Below are 10,444 nucleotides of genomic sequence, written 5' to 3' on the forward strand. Positions count from 1 at the left end.
AACCTACCCACAAAATTTTCAAGCAGAAATTTGTATGTCTCTGCCCACAAGAAGTTCAGGGACAAAGGTTGATGGAATGGCCAAACAATATCTGGCCCAATGTGAGACACATCTGGTGGGAAACCCCAATCCCTGATACTATTAATGATAGATACTCTGTTACACTTGCAGATAGGAGCCTAGCATAAATGTCCTAAGAGAAACCCCAGAGAGCAACTGACTAAAACAGATGCAGAGACCCACAGACAAATATTGGATGGAGCTCAGGGACTCTTATAGAAGAGTTGGAGAGAGGGTTAGAGACCTTGAAAGGGATAGGGACTCCATCAGAACACCAACAGAGACAACTAACCTGGACCCTTGTGGGCTATTAGAGACTGAGCCATCAAAGAACAGACACAGGTTGGATGTAGGCTACCCACACAAATGTAGCAGATGTGTAGCTTGATCTTCATGCTGGTTCCCATGACTCTGTTGCCTGCCTGTGGATCCTGCTATACTAACTGGGCTGTTTTGACTGGCCAAAGTGGGAGAGGATGTACCTAATCCTGCAGTGACTAGAGGTGCCATGGTAGGTTAGTTTGCCTGGAGGAGACCTCCTACTTCTCAGAGTGAAGGGGACAGGGTTTGGGGGAAGAAGTCATGTCAGGGGATCTGAGAAGAAACAGTGTTGCAATAGGAATATAAAATTAATTAATTAATGGTAAAACTGCAAGAAAACTATAATAAATATGATAAAAAAACTAGATTGTTACAATGATAACAATAAATTATATATTAACAGGCCAGAGTAATAACATAATAACAAAGGTTCAATTTTCATCAAGAAGATGTAAGATGCGGTTTCTGGGCGCCAGGGTCGGCACCAAAACATGGCAGAGGTTGGGTCCAAGTCAGTGCTGTTCGTGTGTCTCGGTAACATTTGCCGGTCACCCATTGCAGAAGCAGTGTTCAGAAAATTGGTAACTGATGAAAAGGTTTCAGATAATTGGGCCATTGACAGCAGCGCCGTTTCCAACTGGAATGTGGGCCGGCCCCCAGATCCAAGAACTGTCAGCTGCCTAAGAAATCATGGCATTAGCACAGCCCATAAGGCAAGACAGATTACAAAAGAAGACTTTGCGACATTCGATTATATACTATGTATGGATGAAAGCAATCTGAGAGATTTGAATAGAAAAAGTAATCAAGTTAAAAACTGCAAAGCTAAAATTGAGCTACTTGGAAGCTATGATCCACAGAAACAACTCATTATTGAAGATCCTTATTATGGCAATGACTCTGACTTCGAGGTAGTGTACCAGCAATGCCTTAGGTGCTGCAAGGCCTTCCTGGAGAAGACTTACTAGCTGGTCCCGACCACCATCGTTGAGCGAGCCACTGACTCATCAGTGCTATGCCCAAGGGTGGTGGCAGTCCTTAGCCCCATGTCCCACCTCTCTTCAGCTGACTTACTGTATATTTTAAGATAACTGTAGGTGGAAATTAGGCATATGTTCAGAAGGATAAAAACATTTGAGTGAGACAGTTTGAGGTATGGCTAAGCATTAGACTAACTAAACCTCTGACCTTGCCGTAATTACAAAATAGTGGAACAAACAAATACTGGAACAAGCAAATATGGAACAAAAGAAAACCCAATAAAGTAAGAATAACCTACAAGGTCCAGGTCAACCTCTGAGCCCAGCAAACCAGGGTAGTCTGGTCTGTCTGGAGTGTGTGCGTGGCCAGCACGTGGTGTGCTGTTTGCCTGCCTTATTAAGAGTCTATTCTAGACTCTTACTGTGACAGTATCTCCATCCATGGCAGCCTTCCATTTAACACTGGAAGATTTGAACCCAGACACACTGAGGGTATTCAGGTGTTTGAGAGAAGGGAAACTGGATATGATGACAGGCCAGGAACTCCAGCAGGCTGTCCTGTGCTGTACAGTGACACCCTGTCTAAAACAGAAATAGTAACAGATGGGAGCAACAGATTGGTGACGTTAACAGCTTTAGTCTTGCTTGGTTTTTGTCTAGTTTCTTGAGCTTTGTTCCTATTTGAGCTACTTTGCTTCCTTAAAAAAAAAAAAGTAAGTGTGCTTAAATAGTGGTATGTGTTTGTAAGCGTTCTTTCATCAACAGTTTACAGTTACAGGCAAGCATGAGTAATTTTAGTGTATTTTCAGAAAAGAGACCTTAAATTTATATAGATGTGTGTCAGAAAGGGATGTGAATTCAACTGGGAAGTTACCAAATACAATTGAAATGCAAAAAAAAAGATGTAAAAATGTAAATATATATAAATATATATGTTCCCATAACAACCTAAAATTATATGCAAAATTGTAAGATGTACTCATAAGAAAACGTAATTGTTACAGACGATTTTTAGCTAACCTTTTCATTACTACTTAGAATGTTAAAAAGTAAACAACATATACATTAGGGATACAGATTATTTGAACAACATAATTAGCAAATCTGTTCAAATATTTCACTCATAGGAAAAAAAATCCCTATGACTGGAGGTGATGGCACATAACATTAATCTTGCTACTAAAGAGGCAGAAGCAGACAGACCTCTGAGTTTGAAGTTAATCTGAACTACAGTGTGAGTTCTAGGACAGCCAAAGCTGCACAGAGAAATCATGTCTCAAAGGAAAAAAACAAAAACAACAATGATAGAAAACAAATATCAAAAACTAACAAACAAGAAGCTATATTTTAGTAAAACATTAAGTTATAATAAGCAACGGGTTCTTGCCATCATGCAATAAATCTCTCAGTAATAACATATATAAATCATGAAGTATTAGCTGATATTCATTTACAAGTTAAGAAAGATATAATTAAGAAATATAGCTAAGGAAATAATTGATATTTTAATTATTTTATTAAGAAACTCTTAAAGAAATTCAATAAAGAATAATTTTTCATGGATAAAATTAGAAAACTGTTGCAACAAATAATAAAAATCACCCTGAACTAAACTTTCAGGGATGTAGATAATGTGAGAATACAATTTGAATACTTTGACACCCTTCCCATTAAGGGATCTATTTTAATTCCCTATGTAGGATGGATTAGAATTGCTTTGGCCAATAGAAGTAGGATTGAAGTGGTGCTACATGAGCTTCAAACCTGATGTTTATGAAAACTGACAATTTCTGCTTCCATCTGTTAACTATTTGAGATGACCATTAAGGAGCTCAGCTTCTTACTGGTCTACTAGACCAGTGAGGGACTGGTCCCCCAATGATGAGGAAGCCTGTGCCATGTAGCAGAGAGAGGAAGACTTAGAGTTGATGTTTGAGACATAAATGTAGCATATGCAAAGCGGTACTTAAAGAAATGTGTTCTCTTTAAATATCATATTAAAAGGAATAAAACATGATTGTTAATGGACTAAGCAAGCAGTCTATGAGAAGAGCAAAGGTAGTAAGATGGGAGGGACACCAAAGAGGATAGTAATATAGTAATCAAAATGGACTTTATATATGAATGAAATTGCCAAAGATCAAAAATCACTGAACATTCTTTAAAAGAAGAAAATAATTTAGAGACAAAATTACATAAGCAGAATGCAAGATCTATGAGGGTGAATAGCCCTTAAAGAAAAGTTAGAGCAAATGTTATAAAGCAAAATTGCATTTTACAAAGTCTACTAAAATTGATCAGAAATAAAAATATAACATTGTAAAACGGGAAACTGCACTAAGAAAGTAACAAATGATGTTAGAATGAAAAAGACAGAAAAAGGTTATGAAAATATATCCTCATAAATTCAAAATGCAGATTAAAAGACTGAATAAAAACTGTCTCAAGAATAAAACTAACACTGAAATGTTGATGAAAAGTAATCAATAGTTTGAAATACCTTCAAAATGAAATTTTCCAGGCTAAATCGGGGTAATCTATTAAGCAATAAAAAATTATATGTATATAATACATATTAATATATATTTTACAGAGAAGTGCAGGGTATAGAAACATATGAACACTAACATAACCAGGATCTAATAGTTTTTCAAAGGACATAAACGGGAATTCATAGGCCAGCATATCTTGTAAAACTGATATGCAGTAATGAACAATTTTTCAGTAAATCAAATCTTGTAGGTAAAATATTACAAACTCTGCTCACACAACTGACTTAGATATCAATAAATAATGCAGCCATTTAAAAAAAGCATTTTATTGATTCTTTGTAATTTTATCATCATGTTCCCCATTCCTACTCAGCTGCCAGTCAGGTCTAAATCCAGGGCCTTGAGTTATCATAATCTGAGTCTCCTTCCTTCCTCTGCCTACATATCAGAATTTGCATACACACAGTTAGTTATTTGAAAAACATCATAAGAGCTGGAAGGTATTTCACATCCTCCTCTGGGGAGATAAAATTTGACATGAAATAAATTGGAAAATATTTTTAAAACTCATGAAACATTAGAAAAAGAGTGTAATCATGTAAGCAAATTAAGAGATTCACTGTGAATGTTAAGGTAATGTTAATAATATTCAAATTGAATAAAATTGAAAATGAACAAAAGATGTAGTGCAAGACCAAATAAAAATTTAACAGGGGTACCTGTGTTTGCTTGTATATGTGTCTGAAAGTTAAAGTCATTGTTATAAAGGAAGAAGGAGAGGAAACTAACTATATGGATGGTCAAAAAAAGCCATAAATGTATAATTTTATTTACCCCAAATTTTACATAATATATATATAAATGCATATGTGGAGATAACATTTAAATATTAAGCCATTTGCATTTATAATGCTCTCCACAAAAACCATATACTCTTTAGTAGAAATTCTACTACCAGGCATGCTGGCCAGAAGATTCTAACAAACTCTCAAAACAATAAAAGCTGTTGCTCTAACAATAAAAAAAATTTAAAAAAATGTCATTATTGAGGAATATACCATACACTTCAGACAAGAGACTCAAATTGGATCTTAATTGAAAGCCTCTTCCCAAAGGATTACCTTTCAACTAAGAAGGTACTGTGAAAGCTACTGTGGGAAGGAAACAGCCAATAGTCCTATCCAGCTGTGATATCTTTGAATCACAAGAACTAGCATGTCAAGATATGTTGTAATAGTGCTACACATATCTTGGTGGTAATCAACAGCTATCTATTTGGACTTACTTATTCAACAGGATGAAAATCATGTCTGATACTAGAAACCTAATCAACTACCCAGAGGTAGTGAGTTACATATCATAAAGGAAAACCTGCTACCACCACTTTACAAAAATAGCATCATTCTTAATTGTATTCTAAATAATTATCCTTATACCCACAGGTAAGTGTAGCTCTGAACCCTCACCAAAGAAGCTTCTCTTTGCAACGGAGACCATTGCAGAAAAATAAAACTACTAAAATGCTGAGATCACAGAGTGGCCAACCACATTGGATATGTCCACAACATAACTCCTGCATCTGAGACTCTTAAAACAACACATGAAAGGGAACAGAAAGATGGTAAGAGTTAGAGCACCAGGAAATCTTATGTGAGATTCTACTGCCTAAAAATGATAGGAAAACTTGACCAATGATAGCCAACAGTATGGCTACCTAAAAAAATTTGAATAAGTACAACACCAATGCACTTGCTAATGTGCAAAGGAAAATATCAGGAGGCCTCATGCTTTGACAAATAACTAAAGGTAGCTAGGGAATACTGAGATTAAAAGACATAATCTTCCCAGGAATGAGCACTAATTAGTTTTCAATTAACAAATTGTTAGCTCTGAAATGACTCAAAACTGACGAGAGAGAGAGAGAGAGAGAGAGAGAGAGAGAGAGAGAGAGAGAGAGTAAAACAATATCAATTAAGGAAAAAGATGCCAGGAATTTGAGATGGTGAAATGGAAGTGGTAGAACACAAGAAAAATTGAAGGGAGCAAAGGGAATGAAAGGAAATAATATAATTATATCTAATAAAAATAAAATATACGTTTTAAATGTTTTCAAAAACAAAGTAAATTTACGTAAAAGGCAAAATGACTGATAATAGTGGAAGTCATTTAGAAGTGTAAGACATATTTATCTAAAGTTTTATAAAACCAGAGTAATTAAGACAAAATAACACTGACAGAGGAATGGACAAATTAATGAAATAGAATTAAGTACTCAGAAACTAACCAATACTTATATAAGCACTTAATTTTATTAGGGAGAAGTAATTATACAAATTTTCACAGAAAGAATAAAAATAGGATAAATATATCAATCATTTTATATGTTGTTTTACAAGAACTACAGTTCTGCCTAAATCAACAAAGAAACAAAATCCACTACTATTAAAAAAAAAAATCTAATAGGAGAGCAATACAGAGGGGAATTGAAGCGTATAAATTATCTGATCAGGGAGACCAGAAAAAGAGATGCTCATTAGGGTTGGGGAGGGAGAAAAATACAGAAGGGGAGGGGGTAATGGTGAACAGCAAGATACAAGTGATCAAATGGGGGGAAATGTCAGAGAATTTAAAAAGGAGGAGGAGAAAGGTAAATATATAATGAGAATGGAGGAGAGAAATATTGCAAAAAGGATGTATGAAAAGTTATAAAGAATCATGATATTAACTATTGTAAAAATATATAATATATGTAATTGTGTGTATATATATATGTGTGTGTGTGTGTGTGTGTGTGTGTGTGTGTGTGTGAATGAACTTTTTTCATCTGGGATGACAATGCTTTATTCAAGAGCCAAAGAATACTTAATAAAAAATCCCAATACCAGACATGGTGAGACCTCTTTTGAGTTGTTGTTCAGGGCTCTCCAAGACACTGCCATCTCTAAGGTTTTCCTTAGTGATTAAAATATCCCAATCACTGAAAAAGGGATACACTTCAGGAACAGGACCCAAACAAAGGCTGGTGAGCTGAAACTGATCTGCACTTTCCCTGAGGACTGGCTGTTATGATAACAGAAAGTACTATGCAAACTTTCAAAGATGGGAGGCAAACATCAGTCCTATCCATTTATAATGACTATGAACCACATCAATGACTCAAATGACATAATAGTCTTAAGGATTGAATAGTGCACACATACCTTGCCAAAAACCATCAGGTCTCTAATTACACTCAATGAGAAAAGAAACTTGCCTAGTCTTGGAAATGTAGCAACTACTCAGTGCTAATGAAGTCATGGATCTCCTTAAGGAGAATCTGCAACCACCACTTTATGAAACCAGCACAATTCCTAACAACAGTCATAACATTTTTTCTTATACCCAGATATAAGCAAAGTCCTCACCCCCTCATCCAGGAAACTTCCCTTTGCATCAGAAAGAGTTCATTACAGAAAACTACAACCAATCAAAACACAGAGTTAGGGAGCTCCATCCTAATATATACTTACAAAAATGAAAAAAACAAAACCACTAATAGCCAACACCTGAGGCTCAGGGAAAACTGGAAGAAGGGGAAGAAAGATTATAAGACCAAGAGGATCAGGGAGAAAGAATGTTGTGAGACTGTATCATAAGTAACACCCATAAAAATCTCACCATCATAGCTGCCTAAACATGAGATAGATAAATATTACATTAAAGGCATGCCAAACTGGATGGGGGAAAGTCCATGAGACCTTAACCCTATAGAAAGACTACAGGCAACTAAGGAATGGGCAGAGTGAGAGAAATAGTCTTCTCTGGGGAAGAACACACAAATTGGTTATCTAATATCAAATACTCAGCCTTGAAAAGATATATATATACAAGTGACATTATACGGATAGAGCAGATTATAATGACAATTGATGAAAAAAGGACATAAATTTGAAAGAGAACAAGGAGGGATACATAGGAGGACTTCAAGGGAAGAACAGGAAGGGGGAGGTGTGATTATATTATATTTTCAAAATTAAAATAATTGAAAAGCCAAAATACAATCTTGTAGAAAATAATGTCAAAAAAAGTTATCAACTAAAGGTGGTAAAGTGCATTTAAAAGTCACAGGTCAACTGAATGGGGGAGGTAAATGGTGAGAGCAAGTGAGGCAGGAGAATCATGAATAGGGAAATCAGAGGAAAGAGAACAGAAATCACCAGTGACTGGGGAGAGTATCTCTAAGATATGCCAGAGACTTGGGACAGGCCCCAGAATGCTATGGAGGTGACTTTAGCTGAGACTCCTAGCAGTGGGACATATGGATCCTGAAGTGGCTGACCGCTTCCTATAGCCAGGGAGAACTCCCAGAGGAGGGATAAGGACAGCAACTCACCCACAAAACTTTTGACCCGAAATGTGTCCTGATTACAAGACATGAACCAACAAAGATAGAACAAAGATGAAGGGAATGTCCAACCAATGACTGGCCAAAATTGAGACCCACCCCATGGGCAAAAACTAATCCATGACAGTATTCACAATATTCTGTTATGCTTTCATTGTTATGTTAGCAGCTGACTGAAACAGATGCAGAGACCCAGGGCCAGACATTAGAGGGAGCTCTGGGAGTCTTGTGACGAGTTAGTGAAGGATGAAGAGACCAGAAGAGAGGGACTCCATAGAAAGACCAACAGAGTCAACTAACCTAATCCCTTGAGGGGTCCCAGAGACTAAACCATGGACTAAAAAACAATCTCTGGCTGAACCTAGGCCCCATGCACATATGTACCAGAAATGCAGCTTGGTCTTCCTGAGGGTCCTCCAAAAACTGAAGCAGGGGCTGTCCCTGAATCTGTTGCCTGCCTGTGTATCTTGTTCCCCTAGCATGGGCACCTTGTCTGGCTTCAGTGAAAGAGTATGTGCCTAGTCCAGCAGCGATTTGACGTATATATGTTGAGGTTGGGGGGTAGATGACACAGGAGAGGGTGGGGATGGAGGGAAAACAGACTGGATAGGGACTTGGGGGACATGATGACAATTACCCAGGGCAAAAGAGGAATGGGGGAGGGCATCTTTGTGAGGGGGTACTGAGAAGAGAGGAAGCTAATATTGGGATGCAAAGTGAATAAATATTTGAATTTTAAAAAGTCACACATGTTATAAAATACAAGTGACAGGACTAGCATAATGGCTTAGTGGTCAACACCCTTGCAATGCAAGCCTGATGATCTGAGTTTGATGCTTCCACCCACATTAAGGTGGAAGAACAAACTTTAAAAAGATATTTTCTAACTCCCCCCACACCAAGTACTATAGAACATGTACTCCTCCCATAGTAATAGTAATAAGTAAAATTTAATTTGACATACATAACTTTTAAAATACTGTAACTATATTTTAAGTTTAAAAGGCATGCTCATTAAAATGTGCCATAAAATAAACAATCTATCCAGTTAGTAAGGATATTTAAACCATATAATTGACAAATAAAAGTGATCTGAAAGTATAACTGAAGTTTTTCTTTTCTTTTGTTTGCATAAACTTCCACATATCTGGCAGCTTATTCTATGTAGAATATTATATTTACTACAGTGGTAAGATAAAATGATAAAGACCTGGTGAATCCTGTGAAGTGCAATAGTGGCCATCATGGCAAGATATACCCATAAGTAGCAATGATGGCACAAACGATATGAGAGTAACCAGCCAGTTTCTGATTACATTTAAGACCTAAGCACAGGAAGAAATATATGTCTGGTATAACAAATCTGTTTAATAAGCAGTGGTTGGGGAATCTCATACATTAGCCTACTAACATCATTTTACTAAATGGATAGAGGACCAAACATCTCTTCAAATTATTATCTTCATATCTATTGATTAACACAGCTGGCAGACTTCTGCAGAAAACTTTCTTTGTGTAATGGACACTGGTTAACCCAGAAAGTCAAAACTAGTTCAAGCACACAGAGTAAGTATCTGTAGAGTACTCAGCCACATATGGGACATCTACATTACTTCCTATTCACAATGCTCAGGGATCATTATAAAAGAAGGAATAGAGACATTTTAATAGTCTGTGGTCAGGGTGGACCTCAGGAGTAAGAGAAGTAGTGTCTGATAGACATGGCAGGGCCACTGTACTCATGAAATCTCAGCAGCTGTTGTGGCTTGCTAATGATCTATATAATATCAAGTGCATCAACATTCCAATATAGATAGGAGAAGTGTTCGCAATTCTCCATCACTTACTGAGTAGTTATTAATAATTCATGGTTGGCAGAGGAGTGAGTGTCAGTTTTTCTTAAGGGAATGGGCTCTAGTAGGTTAACCATGCTCCAGTGGATGGCCCTACATATTGGACCTGATAGGTTATTTTTAAAAAGAAAAAAGGGATAGAAAGATAGGGGAGTAGGAAAGTGGGGATGAGTTTGTCAGGAGTTAAGGGGAGGAATGAAAAGTGAATATGATCAAATCACATTGATAAAATTCTCCAAGAATTAATAAAAGTATTAAAATAAAACATATCAAATTTCACTACTAGATACACAAGTGGATAAACTTGCATTAACATCCTACATTGAAGGACACCTAGCCTGCTTATATAACTGG

The 10,444-nt window shown here is 36.6% G+C and overlaps 1 pseudogene; it reads left to right on the forward strand.

Moving 5' to 3' along the window:
- Window positions 1–845: 845 nt before the first annotated feature.
- LOC117694529 (low molecular weight phosphotyrosine protein phosphatase pseudogene) lies at window positions 846–2,159 on the forward strand (annotated as a pseudogene).
- Window positions 2,160–10,444: the final 8,285 nt, after the last annotated feature.

Source organism: Arvicanthis niloticus, chromosome X, assembly GCF_011762505.2.
Source record: "Arvicanthis niloticus isolate mArvNil1 chromosome X, mArvNil1.pat.X, whole genome shotgun sequence".
NCBI lineage: Eukaryota > Metazoa > Chordata > Mammalia > Rodentia > Muridae > Arvicanthis > Arvicanthis niloticus.